Below are 15,666 nucleotides of genomic sequence, written 5' to 3' on the forward strand. Positions count from 1 at the left end.
TGGGGCCAGGCTCATTAAAAAATGATAAATATCATCTTTCTCTTCTTGCTGCCTGACTTTCTGGTCCTCCCTGGCCTCTTTCCTTGACAGATAATTCTCAAAGAAGTCCTTAGACTTCCTTTTCTGAGGAGGTGGACAGAAAGGCTCTCCCTCACTCTCGGATGTGCCCTGACCTGCATCATCTACCACCTGCTGCTCCTCCTCAAGATTGCTGCAGACACTGTTCAAAAGCATTCTGTAAACTTTCCTGTGCGACCTCATTATTCAAACACTGCATTATTTTTCAACTTCATAGATGTATTTTAGAGAATTTAAAAATAAAAAAAATACTTATAAATCTGAATAACTGAACTAGCTACAGCTACCTTCTGAAAGAAGTAGAAGCCTCAAGGAAGCTCATGCACTCCATATACTTCCACCTCTTCCTAGATTTTCCAGCCTGTCCACTTTTGGTTGACTTTTCCTCTCTCCTTTTCCTAACGTAAGTGTCCCTGAGGTTTTTCCAAAGTTTTTTTGCGTCTTCAACTAAACACAAAGCGTTTTGTAATGTCCATATACATTACATGTAACACACGAAGTAACCAGCTAAAAGCATTCGACAAAACACTGTAAATATCACACACTAATATATATATAGCATACTAAAAACAGCCCTAAATAGTCTCAATACATTTAGTTAAATTTTCAAAGTAAACACGGTATCTATCTTTGACATTATAGCTGCTAAGTATTATCTTCTATCCAAATGTAGCTTAGCCTGCTAGCTTACACAGCAGAGTTCTATACAACGGCTTTTAGACTATCGCACAACATACTCACAGTCGTGATAACCGAGTTGGTTGGCAATGCCACTCCACACGTTGTCTTTCAAGTCATTGTCCTTGTAGCTTTTGTGACTTTTATCAAACAAAACAGGGTTTGTTGACACACAAGCGATCAGCAAATCCGCCATTGTTGTTGTGACGTTGCCTTTGTTTCCTTGAATGTGATTGGCTGAAGCATTTTCTGTCGCCGCAAAGGTAAAAAAAATCGACATCGAAGCGAATAAAATAAATGTCGTTTTTTCGCCGCAGCAGATTCGCGTTCGGTGTGCAAGCACTCATTACACAAACAGCAGATCAAAAAATAAAACCATCGCGCGAATTATTCGTGCGTCAAAATCGCGTCTGGTGTGAAAGGGCCTTAAAGGTCATGTACCAGACTTCAGTGAGAAAGCACCATCATCTAATAAATGGTATTTCATGAGTTTCAAATGTTTTGTCACACGATGACTGTGTTTAAAAGTTGTATCAGCGAATACCAATCATGAAACATTTTTAGATCCAATATTTATCATTAATCCGATCAAATATTTATCAGAGTATTCACAGCTAATGCTTTTTTTTCTTTCTGTGAAATTTTGCCTGGAAAATCAGTATTCATTTGATTTATTTGATTACAGGCTTCAATATGAGACATTAGACTCAGACGTTCAGACTCACAGGAACCATGAGAATTTCAGAGACAATCTTCTAGGGATCTTCCAGGTAGGAAAACACATTTTTATAAATGTTTCATATTTACAACAAACAAATACATTATTGAAAAAAAAAAATAATTTAATGTAATTCCTCCAGATTACTATTTTTCCTTTGAAGCACTTATATATTTTTTATTTTTCTATTTGTTACAAATAATAGCTGGTTAACATGTTAGTCTTTTAACTGCATTTTTTTATAGATATTATAGTTATTGAAAAAAAAAAGTGTTGACCAAATGTAGATGTGCAATTTGGTTTAAATTGTGTCTTTTTTCTTACTTTTGTTTGTAGGATATTGAGAGCAAAATAATCACGTTTCTAAAAAATGAGCTGGAGAAGTTTAAGAAAATATTACAAAAAGAGAACACACAAGACTTTGTGAATGACTTTATTGAGAATAGATCCAGTATCAAAGAATCAGCTCTTGATCTCACACTACATTACCTGAGAGAGATGAAGCGAGATGAAGCTGCTGATGCTCTAGAAGGTAAGAGACTCATGATCATCTGTCTGATCGTCTCTTATAAATGTAGGAGAGAAAATGAAGACTAAAACTATCTATTTTCTGTTCCTGTGTTTAGATGAGCTGTTCTTCATTCATCAGCTGAAATGTGGCCTAAAGAAGAAGTATCAATGTGTATTTGAAGGAATTGCGAAGCAAGGTGACTCCACACTTCTGAATAACATCTACACAGATCTCTATATCACTCAGGGTGGCAGTGAACAGGTCAATACTGAACATGAGGTGAGACAGATTAAAGTTGCTTCCAGGCGTCATGAAGCACAAGAGATACAGGTTGAATGCACAAATTTGTTTGAAGCTCCTGAACAAAACAAGGAGATCCGAACTGTATTGACAAAAGGAGTCGCTGGCATCGGGAAATCAGTCTCTGTGCAAAAGTTTGTTCTGGACTGGGCTGAAGGAAAAGAAAATCAAGATATCAGCTTCATATTTCCTCTTCCATTCAGAGAGATGAACTTAAAGGAGAAAGAAAAACTAAGTTTGATGGACCTTATAACAATTTTTCCCAGAGACAAAAGGACTGAACCTTACAAGAAGGAATCAGTTCAAAGTGCTGTTCATCCTTGATGGACTGGACGAATGTCGCCTTCCTCTGAAGTTTGATTGTAATGAGACGTGGTGTGATGTATCGTCACCAGCCTCTCTGGATGTTCTCCTAACGAACCTCATGAAGGGAAATCTGCTTCCTTCTGCTCTCATCTGGATCACCACCAGACCAGCAGCTGCCAGTAAGATTCCTCCTGACTGTATCGACCGACTGACAGAGATACGAGGATTCAGTGATGCACAGAAGCAAGAGTACTTCAAAAAAAGATTCACTGATCAGAATCAGGCCAACACAATCCTAGATCACATTAAAAAATCAAAGAGTCTCTTTATCATGTGCCACATCCCAGTCTTCTGCTGGATTTCAGCCACGGTTCTCCAGAACATTCTGGAGGAGAAAAGAAATAATGATGTGAAAAACACTCAGGCTGATGAGATCTCTAAAACACTGCAGGAATCAAACACGGAAGACACTCCCAAGACTCTGACACAAATGTACACACACTTTCTCCACTTTCAGATCCAGCAGAGCCGCCGAAAGTATGATGGAGAATACACACCAGATGTTTCCTGGGATAAAGACGCCATCCTTTCACTGGGGAAACTGGCGTTTCATCAGCTGGAAAGAAACAACCTGATCTTCTATGACACAGACCTGGAAGCCTGTGGTATTGACGTCTATAAGGCATCAGTGTACTCAGGCATGTGTACCCAGATCTTTAAGGAGGAAACAGGGATCGTTCTTGGTACCATGTACTGCTTTGTTCACTTGAGCATTCAAGAGTTTACTGCAGCCCTTTATGCACATCTGTTTCTAGACATCAACAAGACAAGTGTGTTTGATCATGAGTCTACAGAACCGGAAAACAGAGATGAAACCATGATTGATTTTCTCAAGACTGCAGTGGACAAGGCGCTCGAGAGTGACAATGGACACCTGGACCTTTTCCTTCGCTTCCTCCTCGGTCTGTCACTCCAGTCCAATCGACGACTCTTACGAGGTCTGTTGACACAGCAAGACGGCAATGACCAGAGCAACAAGGAAATAGTTCAGTACATCAAGCAGAAATTAGAAGATGATCTTCCTGCAGAGAGATCCATCAATCTGTTCTACTGTCTGAATGAACTGAACGACCAAACTCTGGTGAAAGAGATTCAGACCCACCTTAGCAAAGGAAGTCTCTCATCTGGTGACCTTTCACCTGCCCAGTGGTCTGCTTTAGCCTTTGTGTTGTTGACATCAGAGGAAGAGCTGGAGGAGTTTGAGCTTCAGAAATTCAAGAAATCAGACGAGTGTCTCATTAGATTATCGGCAGTCATCAAAACCTCCAGAAGAGCTCTGCAAGTCTTTTAATATATTTTGTCATGTTTTTCTCTAATCTGAAAAATGTCTTTATCTACATTACTCTATAGTGATTCCTCATCATGAACATGAACTTATCCCTGTAAAGCCTGACATATGAAATAATGTTTTTTTTTGTTTTTTTTTTGGAGACAGTTTATCAAACCTTTAGATAAAATATGTATAAATATAAATGTTTGTTTTGTATCATGTGATACACCAGACTTTTATGACTTAAATAGAATTATATATTAGCTCATGTTCATACTTGAGGAAAAAAACATATTTTATTCATATACCCAAACTGGGGGGAAATAATGTAATTTGGTACAGATGTTATTTATAATGCCAACAAGTAAGATGAAATTCTGGTAGGTTTTAATATAAAACAGATTTTTATAAAACAGGCTTCTTAAATAAAGTACATATATTTTACCACATCATATATTAGTTGTCCCTGTCACATGTCTGCATTTGTTTGGACTTTCAGTCTGAGTTTTGGGCCTAGTCCACACGGACACGGGTATTTTTATAACCAGAGTTTTACAAATAAAATCCTGTCCACACATGCTCGGTTTAAAAGAAATCTCCGCCTACATGAAAACGCAAAAACACGCTATCACGCGCTGTCAAGAGCATGTCACACCAGCAGGCGGCGATATATACCCTAATCATAAAGCCACGTTGGCCAATCAGAAGCCTGAATCAGAAGCAAAAACCCCGGTTTTACTGTCTACACGACAACACTGCAACCGGCGTTTCTGAAAATCCTCACCCTGGCAGGGGTTTTCAAAAATGTTCGGTTTCAGTGACCTGATACTGCGTTTCCGTGTGGACAACGGCCGAACCGCGTAAAAAAAGTCATGGTTATAAAAATACCCGTGTCCGTGTGGACAAGGCCTTGCTTGGTTCCTGTTTGCCTATGTTCTCTTCCCGCCACTCCTTTGTTTCTATGGTTAGCATCATTATCAGTTCAGTTGTATCACCTGTATCTTTTGTATCTTTTTTTTCTAATTTAGTAAATATTAAGTAAAATAACTATAAACTTAATTTCAGTAATTGCTTTTTTGCTATCTTTAAATTAATGATATATCACCTATTGATCACCCTGCTCTCTAAGATATCGCCATCAGCCATCGGTTAAATTTAATCTTGAAATATTAAAAACAAATACAAATTCTTAGGCTCTTAGGTTTAAGTAATCTTAGCTTTACTTAAATCATTAAAGATTTTATATCAAAAAGACATGTTCATGTGAATGAAGGCATTTTTAGAATTATAGTGAAAGGCCTTTAACTTGCCATAAAAGTGTGAACTCTCTCTTCTAATAGTGTAGGTGCAGTCAAGTCAGTAATATTGTTGAATATTAAGTGTCCCCAACTAAGGAAGCCAGAGGCAACAGTGGCCAAAACCCAAACTCCATCAGGTGACATAAATAGAGAAGAAATCCTATAGCTATAAATCTTGACACAAATATTTTTTCAAACATGCTTCATTTTATCTTAAATTTGTCACTAAATAAAAAATACTAATGTACTGGAAATAGTAGTTTTTGAAGATGAATGCTGTTTGAATGCATTGTATGCTGTTTATGTAAAAAATAATAATGGAAAATGTATTAAATATTTGTATATAGAAAATGTATTGTATGTGTTCTATCTAATTCTGTGTTGTGATTTATTGTAGGTTAAATGATTGTAACTTAACAGACAAAAGCTGTTCAGCTCTGGCTGCAGTTCTTGGATCAGATACCAATCTGAAAGAGCTGAACATGAACAATAATAATCTGCAGAATTCAGGAGTGAAGCTGCTCTGCATTGGACTGAAGAATATAAAGTGTAAATTGGATATACACTGGAGGTAAGTTAAGCCACAGGAGTCACGTGACTAAAGTAAGGTGCAATGACTCTGGATGATCCTGGAGGCTAAAAGTTATGAATAAAAGTTGTATTTTTTTTTCAATATAAGTAAGTTTTTCTTTGTTCTATTGTTGTTGTTTTTCATAAAAGTTTGATGTTCAATATAAGCAAGGTTGTAATTGTGACATTTTATTGTTGTTGTGTTTTTTTTGTTTTTTTTTCACTGAGTAATACTGAAGTGACATTAAGCATTCATTTTGTGTTGCATTAATTTGGTGCTGCACTTAAATGTAAATGAGGGGATTATAATATTTAGTGGATAAAGTATTTTCTATATATGTATATTCTACTTCTTATAAGGGTTAGGATTAGTTAGCCCTAACACCTAAGTTAACACTTAAATTGTGCTGTTTTTGTTTATAATTTAGTGATTTTAATTGTTATTTGCATACCTAGTGTTGAGTCAGAATTCAGATGATTCTGTTACTTATACCTTAGAACTTATACCAGTTACACACTTATCTTAAGATTGTATTTAACAGGATTAATGTATTTTAGTGCTTTTGAGGGAGCTGTGTATCTTTGATTCTGCTTTCAGCTTTGCAGCTAGTCTCGACTAAACACTTCCTGTAGTTTATGAGTGTTTTACACCACTGTGAAGGTATTTTGGTCCGTTTGTCTCACTCATCCTTGCAAAGCTGCTTCAGCTCAGTGACATTTGCAGGCTTTCCAACATGAGCTGTGTTTCAAGTCCATCCACAGCATTTTAATGGAATTGAAGTCTGGACTTTATTGGGCCATTCCCAAACTTTAATTTTCAAATTTTCAGACCATTTTCAGGTTGCTTGTTGTGGATCATTCAGATCATAGACTTTCAGAGATGTACAGTTTTAGATAATTGCAATTTTGAAAGGGATGTTGACGTCTAACATATTAAAGTTCTCAGAGCCTTTTGTTTGCCTCCATATTAAATTGTTAGTTTTTGCAACTGACTTTCAATACATTTGTACATAGAATAAATTAAAATTAAGTTAAAGGATTTATATTGTTCAGGTTTAACTGATTAATCAGCTGAATGTTTTCCTCTCTGTTCTAGACTGTTCTCTAACTGCAGTGTGACAGAAGAAGGTTATAAAGCTCTGGCTTTAGCTCTGAGATCAAACCCTTCACGCCTGATAGAGCTGGATCTCACAGGAAACGACCCTGGACAATCAGGAGTGAAGCAGCTCAATGATTTACTACAGGATACAGACTGTCAACTGAAGACACTGAGGTGAGACGGGATGAAATAATTAACTAAATTAGCTATATGCAGGCTAAATATTCATAACAAATATGTTATTTTAGTTATATAATAAGCTGGACAATTTGTTGCATCAAAATGATCAAGATCAGATCAGATCAGATGCTGCAGGTTCTGTCATGATGATGATAATTGTCAACACAGTTTAGTTGTGATTAGATTATTATGCACCGATTACAATTTTCTAGGCCGATTCCGATTTCCGATTTTTCATTGAATTTGACCTGCCGATACCGATTTTCGCCGATTCCAATTTAATTTTTTCTAACCACTTTACAGCACACACAAATATTTATTTTCTATCTTTTCTTTAATAGAACATTTTGCATAGAACATATAATTTTTTTTAACAGATAATGTTAATAACTAATATAGAACTACACTGCTCAAAAAAATAAAGGGAACACTTTTTAATCATAGAATAGCATCAAGTCAGTTAAACTCCTGGGATATTGATCTGGTCAGTTAAGTAACAGAGGGGGTTGGTAATCAGTTTCTGCTGCTTTAGTGTTAATGAAATTAACAGCAGGTGCACTAGATGGGCAACAGTGAGACAACCCCCAAAACAGGAATGGTTTTACAGGTGGAGGCCACTGACATTTTTTCCCTACTCATCTTTTCAGACTGTTTTTCACCAGTTTTGCATTTGGCTAGGGTCAGTGTCACTACTGGTAGCATGAGGCGATACCTGGACCCTACAGAGGTTGCGCAGGCAGTCCAGCTCCTTCAGGATGGCTCATCAATACGTGCCATTGCCAGAAGGTTTGCTGTGTCTCCCAGCACAGTCTCAAGAGCATGGAGGAGATTCCAGGAAGACAGACAGCTACTCTAGGAGAGCTGGACAGGGCCGTAGAAGGTCCTTAACCCATCAGCAGGACCGGTATCTGCTCCTTTGTGCGAGGAGGAACATGATGAACACTGCCAGAACCCTACAAAATGACCTCCAGCAGGCCACTGGTGTGAATGTCTCTGACCAAACAATCAGAAACAGACTTCATGAGGGTGGCCTGATGGCCCGACGTCCTCGAGTGGGCCCTGTGCTCACTGCCCAGCACCAGGGAGCTCGATTGGCATTTCCCATTGAACACCAGAATTGGCAGGTCTGCCACTGGTGCCCTGTGGTTTTCACAAATGAGAGCAGGTTCACCCTGAGCACGTGACAGACAGGAAAGGGTCTGGAGAAGCCATGGAGAATGTTATGCTGCCTGTAACATCGTTCAGCATGACCGGTTTGGTGGTGGGTCAGTGAGGGTCTGGGGAGGCATATCCATGGAGGGACGCACAGACCTCTGCAGGCTAGACAATGGCACCCTGACTGCCATTAGGTATTGGGATGAAATCCTTGGATCCATTGTCAGACCCTATGCTGGTGCAGTGGGTCCTGGGTTCCTCCTGGTGCACAACAATGCCCGGCCTCATGTGGCGAGAGCATGCAGGCAGTTCCTTGAGGATGAAGGAATGATACCATTGAAGGGCCACCACGTTCACCTGACCTACATCCAATAGAACACCTCTGGGACATTGTGTTTCGGTCCATCTGACATCACCTGGTTGCACCTCAGACTGTCCAGGAGCTCAGTGATGCGCTGGTCCAGATCTGGGAGGAAACACCCCAGGACACCATCCGTCGTCTCAGTAGGAACATGTCCCGACGTTGTCAGGCATGCATACAAGCACGTGGGGGCCATACAAACTACTGAGAACCATTTTGAGTTTCTGCAATGAAATTTCAGCAAAATTGACAAGCCTGCTGCATCATTTTTTCACTTAGATTTCCGGGGTGTCTTTGAATTCAATCCTCTGTAGGTTGATTATTTTCATTTCCATCAAACGATGTGGCATCCTTTCGTTCATAACACATTACCCAGTCCATATTAGTATAGATATCCAGCATGATATTTTTCCCCATTGAGATCTGATGTGTTTTCAAAGTGTTCCTTTAATTTTTTTGAGCAGTGTATATACATTACTTCTGGTGTGGGAAATTCACAGTGCAGTGTTATGGAAGAACCATTTCCTTCTTTTCACATTCAATATCAATTTCTTCTGTCCATCCAGGCTAAACAAGCACTCACTGTCAACGCTTGTACATGGTGCAGAGAGGTAAGCTCGGGCAAGTGGAGCAAGTGCAGGGAAACAATTGGGAAAGTGAATAATAAAAACAAGTTTAAATGGGTACATTTTCTATAAATATTTTTGAGTCTTCATTTTCTTTTCTGACATAGCCTACTCCAGTTATTGTTAAAACACACTAGACACAAATATGAAATCATATTTATTTTGTCCATCAAAAGTGTGCTTTCACTTTAATTGTGCATGAGCAGCGCAGCAAAAATAGTCTTGGCGCCGAAACCCCCGCTCCTGCTTGATGCTCACGCGTTGCTCCCGGTGTGAATGCACTCACTGATTAACTTGCACGCCGAAAAAAATACGCGCCGCTCACGCTTGCGGTGTGAAACGGCTGTAATTCACAAGGTTTCCTACATGTGCGTTCTGTGTGCACGTGTGATGCTGATGTTGCGCAATGTTAATCATGCGGCGCCCAAGTGTATTTGACCGGCATAAAATCGGCATATGTCAGACTGACCGGCCGGTCGCCGGTCATGGCCAATCACGTGAAAATCGGCCAATTCCGGTCACCAGCCGATCAATCAGTGCATCTCTAGTTGTGATACGAGCTAAAGGTCAAATAGACATTATGGGTCAGTATATGTGCTGCTATTCTGAAGTATACCTTGATAATTAACATGCATAATTTTGTTTTTGTGCACACTTTTTATTAATAATTCTAGATAACCTTTTAGTGAAATAGTTTTCTGAACACAATAGTTCCCTTTCGAGGGAACTCAAACTGCGTCGATAAGACACTTTGGGGAATGCCCTTAGTGTAGCTGCTCTGAAGCATGCATGAAACTAAGCCAATCTCTCACCCATCCAGGCCCACTGGGTTTGGATGCCATAGTACAGATGTGGCCAAGGCTACACCTGTACGCTGTTCTGGAGAGGGTCCGTCGAGACGGGATCAGCCTACTTCTAGTTGCCCCGTACTGGCCGGCCCGGTTATGGTTTTCATCATAGCACTCCTGGCAGGCCATAGCACTCCTGACAGGGACCTCAGGTTCCACAGACCGGGGGCTCAATATTCACCCTCGACCAGACCTGTGGAAACTTTGGGCCTGGCCCCTGAGGGGGCTCAGTACCTAGAGTTTGGCCTGTTGGCTGTAGTGGTTGACACCATACTCAGTTCCAGATCTCCTTCCACGAGGAGATTATACGGCCTAAAGTGGAATGTGTTTCCACTTGGTCTAGAGAGCGTGAGGTGGACCCAGTTAACTTCCCGGTTGGTTTCAGTGCTGGAGCTCCTCCAAGATCGCCTCTCAGCTGTTCTTACCCCATCCACACTCCCATGTACGTGGCTGCCATTGCTGCTTTCCACGCTCCTCTTGGTGATCGGCCTCTGGGGAGACATCAGCTGGTCGTATGTTTCCTACGTGGGGCTCGGAGGATGAGACCTTTGGCCGTGAGGGCTCATCCAACCAGAGGTATGGCGTCCTATAGAGCCCTCCTTTCAGGGGCCCCGATCCAAGAAGTGTGTGATGCAGTAGGATGGGCCACCCCTCATACTTTCATCAGATTCTATAACCTGGACATTCCTTCTACGCCAGGCACTCTAGTGCTCTCGTCCTAAGTGTGCTTGTGTGCAGCTTCACACTGGGACAGGCAGGGCTCGTTGTGGCATAGTGGGTACTCATTCCCCAAAGTGTCGTATCGACGCAGTTCGAGTTCCCTCGAAAGGGAATGTCTCGGGTTACGACTGTAACCCTTGTTCCCTGAGAAAGGGAACAAGAAATGTGTCCCTCCACCACGCCTTCCCCTGCCTGGGAGCGACTTGCTTCATAGCAGAAGTTAACTCTGTTGTGTGCCGGCGTCCCTTTGTAGCTTCCGCACATGCCGTCACACATTACATCATGACGCAACACCAATCAAGATTGGCTGTTTCATTCATGCGTCAGAGCTGCTACGCTAAGGGCGTTTCCCAAAGTGTCTTATCGACGCAGTTCGAGTTCCTTTTCTCAGGGAACAAGGGTTACAGTCGTAACCCGAGATGTTTTCCATCAAGCCCAGATTCACTGCATAGCTCTACAGCAGGTCTATGAGTCTCCAGATGTTCACAAACATGCAGTTTCACAAGCCAGTTTTCTCTGTACTGATGTTTCTCACTCCTGTTTTAAAGCCAAAAAGATCTTAATTTCACACTCTATTCATACTGAAAACCATGATCTAGTGAACTTTTGTGCTTCTGGTCTGTGAGACATTTCTGTTCTCATGAGTTTGCTTTTCGACTGAGTGTCGCTCTAGTTTCTTTTAAATAACTCTGACTATTAGACTATAAGTAATTCACTGAACACTAGTAATGGGTGCGAAACAGTGAATCATTTTGTGAATAAATTGGTTAAATTGATTCAAAGCTTTGAAAAGATTTGTTTCTCCCATCACTACTGAACGCAAGTGTAGCTTTATTCAAATGAACGTGAAAAAAAGACTTGACTAAGAAATATGAACAACAGCAGTTACAGGGAACAAAGCTAGAAAGAAGACAAAGGTAACATGAGGGCTATATATACTGTTAGGGGTAACAGTTTAGGACCCAAGGACCAGATGTTTGAAAGAAGACCCGGAGTCAGAATTATAATAAATTGAAGAAAAGTTTTAAATGAAGATAGTTTGCAGTTTCATCAACAGAAACGTCAAGACTCACACAGGAGTTCGTAGGCCGCCTCATTTACAGTTACAGAGATCACAGCAGTTATACACTGCACCAAGGTCTAAGCTACGTCCTTGCTTCAGGTGGCAGTTTCTGATTGGCTAAGAAATAGATAAACATAGTAATTTTCCACACATATACAGATAGACTGAAGCATATCTCCATCGATTATGCAGCTGAAACTCGGACTCTGAAGTTAGGCACGTCGTGACCTTCCAGGTTGCAGATTTGGGTTGCTGGGTGCCAGCGTGTCCAGAACAACAACTCAGTCAATCTCCAATAATGCCAGTGGTTCCTTAACCTGTAACTAAGAAGACTAACACACAGTCTAACAAACTGCTTTTCCAAGGTTGGATTTGGCCAGGCTCTAACTATAAACAGATAAACTATAAACTCAAAACATCAAGATAATGTGTTCTTTCTCTCAAGGAGAGCTACACTTCAGTCTAACTGGAAAGTAAGGATTTAACAAAGAAATGGTCCCTTAAACTATTGGCTTCAATGACCCCTATATATTTGAACTAGGGCTGTCAAAGTTAGCGCGTTAATAACGCGTTAACGCAAAATCATATTAACGGCACTAATTTTTTTAACGGTTGATTAACGCAGCGCGTATTTTCTGTTTGACCCATGGCCCAACCACTAGTTGGAGAAACGGAGATACACAGTGTTGCCAACTTAGCGACAATGCAGACCCCTTTAGCGATTTTTTCCCTTTAACAAAGCGCCGCAAACCTTATTTAGTTTCTGAGAACCGGTACCCGCGTCCGCCGGTACTGCTCTCTCAGCACGCGCGTGCTCCTCCCTCTCTCTCTTTCTCTCTCGCTCTCTCTCTCTGCGTCTCGCGTGGAGGAGCAGCGCTTTAATTCAGTTAAACACAGATGTTGCTTCACTAATTTGACAAGTATAGCCGAAATCAGAGCACGGATATTGTCTTTATCTTATGTGTATTTGATTTCACCAGACGACGGCTCGATTATCAGAATCTTTGTGCAGATTAACTTAACATCTTGGAAAGGAGAGCTGTTTATGTTTATTGGGTCGTGTTTCAGTCACCATTTCAAATTCATTCCGTTGTTTGACAACAGAAACAGTAAAATATACCAATGAAAACAGTTTTATTCAGAATTTAGCTTCATCAAAATGGGCGCAGAGAGAGACAAACTACAATGTAGCCTAATAATAATCCTAAATGTACATTTAGCATTTTCAGAAGAGCTGCCCTGCATGCAAAAATCTAAACATGTTTGTGTTAGTAAATTGCTCAGTGCAAAGAAAGAGAAGTAATGGAAACCTGGCATTTCTTTGTTCTTTCTACATGCATCTAATAGACATGAACAAGTTCTTTGAAAAACATCTATGACCTTTGAAACATGTCTCGTCTTCATGCTCTATATTGACTATGTCTATGGTTTCAATAATAAACATACATTTGCATAAAGCATCTACAGTATATTTATCCATGCCCATGTTGATTTAGAGTATTACAAACTTGAAAAGTATTCATTTAAAGTACATTTAGAACAAATTAAAAAAAGTGCGATTAAATGCGATTAATCGCGAGTTAACTCATGCAATCATGCGATTAATCGCGATTAAAAAAAATTAATCGATTGACAGCCCTAATATATATATATATATATATATATATATATATATATATATATATATATATATATATATATATATATATATATAATGTCTCTCTGTATATATATTTAGAGAGAGCAAGAGAGAGTGAGTGAGTTTACATTTATATTACCAAGCTTACACTACAAATATCATGGTCAAAACATTAAGAACAATAGAAAATATATACTGTACTATTTTTCTGTGGTAAAAATGGATAACTAGAACGAAAACATTCTCTTAGGGCAAGCAAACGTTTTCATTTAATTTAGTTTTTGAACTATTTAATATGTGCAATCTCATAAGCATTACAAAAGTTGAAAATAATGGTCATGCCCATTCATAATTTAGCTCGTAATCAAGGGGACATGTTAAAAATGACAAATAGTTTGGCAAGCTCTCTTATTGGAAGGAGCATGATGTATGTTATAACGGGGAAAAACTAATCTGATTAAGTAATAGTGTACAGTGATAATAACACTTAATTCACGTAAATTATCTAAGAATAAATAAAAATAAAAACACCCACAACCGGAAAACATAGCGAGTAGCCCAAGTTAAAGCTGGTAAGATAACGTTACGCAGCAACCACGGAAAAATAAAACACAATATATATATATATATATAAAACACAACACGAAAACGAGATAAAAAACGAGATGAAAGGCCTATGTTCATTTATAATTTAGCGTCCAAATCATACTAAGATGAACTGGAAAAAAGGAAAGCAGGCAAGGTAAAGTTTGGTTCAGAATCAGTTCGCATAAGGTTTCAGTAAGAGATTAATAGTAAGAGATAAATAAAGTAACTTACCTTTGTTAGATAAGTTTAAAATGTGTAGAATGAAACGAATGCTGTTGTGTTTTCACTCTTCGAGTCAGGAAGAAAATGGCAACTTTCAAATTTCCCGGGGGTGCGAAAACCAAGGGGGCAGGGATTTGTATTATTTTGAAGGTACCCCCGGACGCCGCCATTGGCTAACGGAACCCCACCTGCAGTTAGCATCCCATTGACTCCCATTCATTTTGGCGTCACTTTGACAGCGAATAACTTCACATCTGAGGCGTTTAAAGACTCCATTTGTCCATTATTTATTTCTAAAGAAACACGACAATGTATAAAATGCTCCATTACCTTGTAGCTTATGTTATGGCCCTGTAGAAGCAGTTTTTGTAAAAGTAGGCTAACGATTGCGTCACAGCCACGCGACTCTCTGTCGCACAGTAAGAAATTACCGTATGGAACGGAGGAGAAGCTCGCGCGCAATCGGGAGGACCTGGTGGCAAAATGACAAAGTAATTAATCAGAACACCTACTAAAAGTTTTTCCTGCTCCTCGCTCATGGACAGCTCCTACTCACGCTCTCCGTCTCTGCAAGTTTCGGAAGGGAATGATTCAGATTTCTCTTGGCACAGCTACTAGAAGACAGACGGTTTGCTCACGTCACATCTACGTCGTCAAGCTCAGTTTGAGTCTGCGCAGTACGCTGGACCCCCAGGAAGTAAGAGTTTCTAATGGGCTTCACTTTGTCTCCGTTGAATCCAATGGGGTCGCTGTGTCTATTTCTTTTACTGTCTATGGCGAAAACACGGAAGAGCGCCACCATACCTTTGGTGGCCAAAATAATATTACATCCGTAGTGGTTTAGCACTACCATTGAAAATTAATGGGAATCGGTTTAGGGCCGTTTAGCAAAAGAATTCTCAGCCCCCGCGCGGGCGACCCGGGTTCGATTCCCAGGTCTGACGGCAAAAAGTTTTTATGCCGCCAAATACAAGTCGCTCTGCCAGTGCCCTGAGAGGCGACTGCAGATATGTATTTTGCAGCCGACGACCACGTGGTACAACCCGTGCCTGTTTGCCTGCACACAAAAGCCGTTTTACGGCTACCCAGAAATATCCCATAGGGATGTATCTTCTGGTGTCCTGGCCACGGCCGATGGTGCTATAAATGTAGTGCTGATGCCCAGTGCCCATCGCTACACACAAGCACAGCCCCTCACACGGGGCTCGAGCCCATAAAATTGACTCAGGTCGATCGCGCACCCAGCATAGTAAATGTGCACATTCCCCAGTGCCACAAACACTATGTCACACGTGTCACGTGGTTTCTGTAAAACGAAACCTGTGCACGCTCGCTCTGCTCAGGCAGACAGCGCGTCAAAAGCAGTAAATGTGCCC

General features: G+C 40.3%; 1 pseudogene across 1 annotated transcript in view; it reads left to right on the forward strand.

Moving 5' to 3' along the window:
- The first annotated feature begins 1,191 nt into the window (after positions 1–1,191).
- LOC311087554 (NACHT, LRR and PYD domains-containing protein 3-like) overlaps positions 1,192–15,666 on the forward strand; it is a 35,561-nt pseudogene continuing 21,086 nt past the window's right edge. The window contains exons 1-8 of the transcript XR_014609613.1: positions 1,192–1,206; positions 1,811–2,006; positions 2,101–3,929; positions 5,617–5,790; positions 6,886–6,917; positions 6,969–7,062; positions 10,031–10,306; positions 10,402–10,570. The product of XR_014609613.1 is annotated as an NACHT, LRR and PYD domains-containing protein 3-like (transcript). The remainder of the gene's footprint in view (positions 1,207–1,810; positions 2,007–2,100; positions 3,930–5,616; positions 5,791–6,885; positions 6,918–6,968; positions 7,063–10,030; positions 10,307–10,401; positions 10,571–15,666) is intronic.

The sequence above is a fragment of the Abramis brama genome (genome assembly GCF_963993115.1).
Source record: "Abramis brama genome assembly, chromosome: 7".
NCBI classification, from domain to species: Eukaryota; Metazoa; Chordata; class Actinopteri; order Cypriniformes; family Leuciscidae; genus Abramis; species Abramis brama.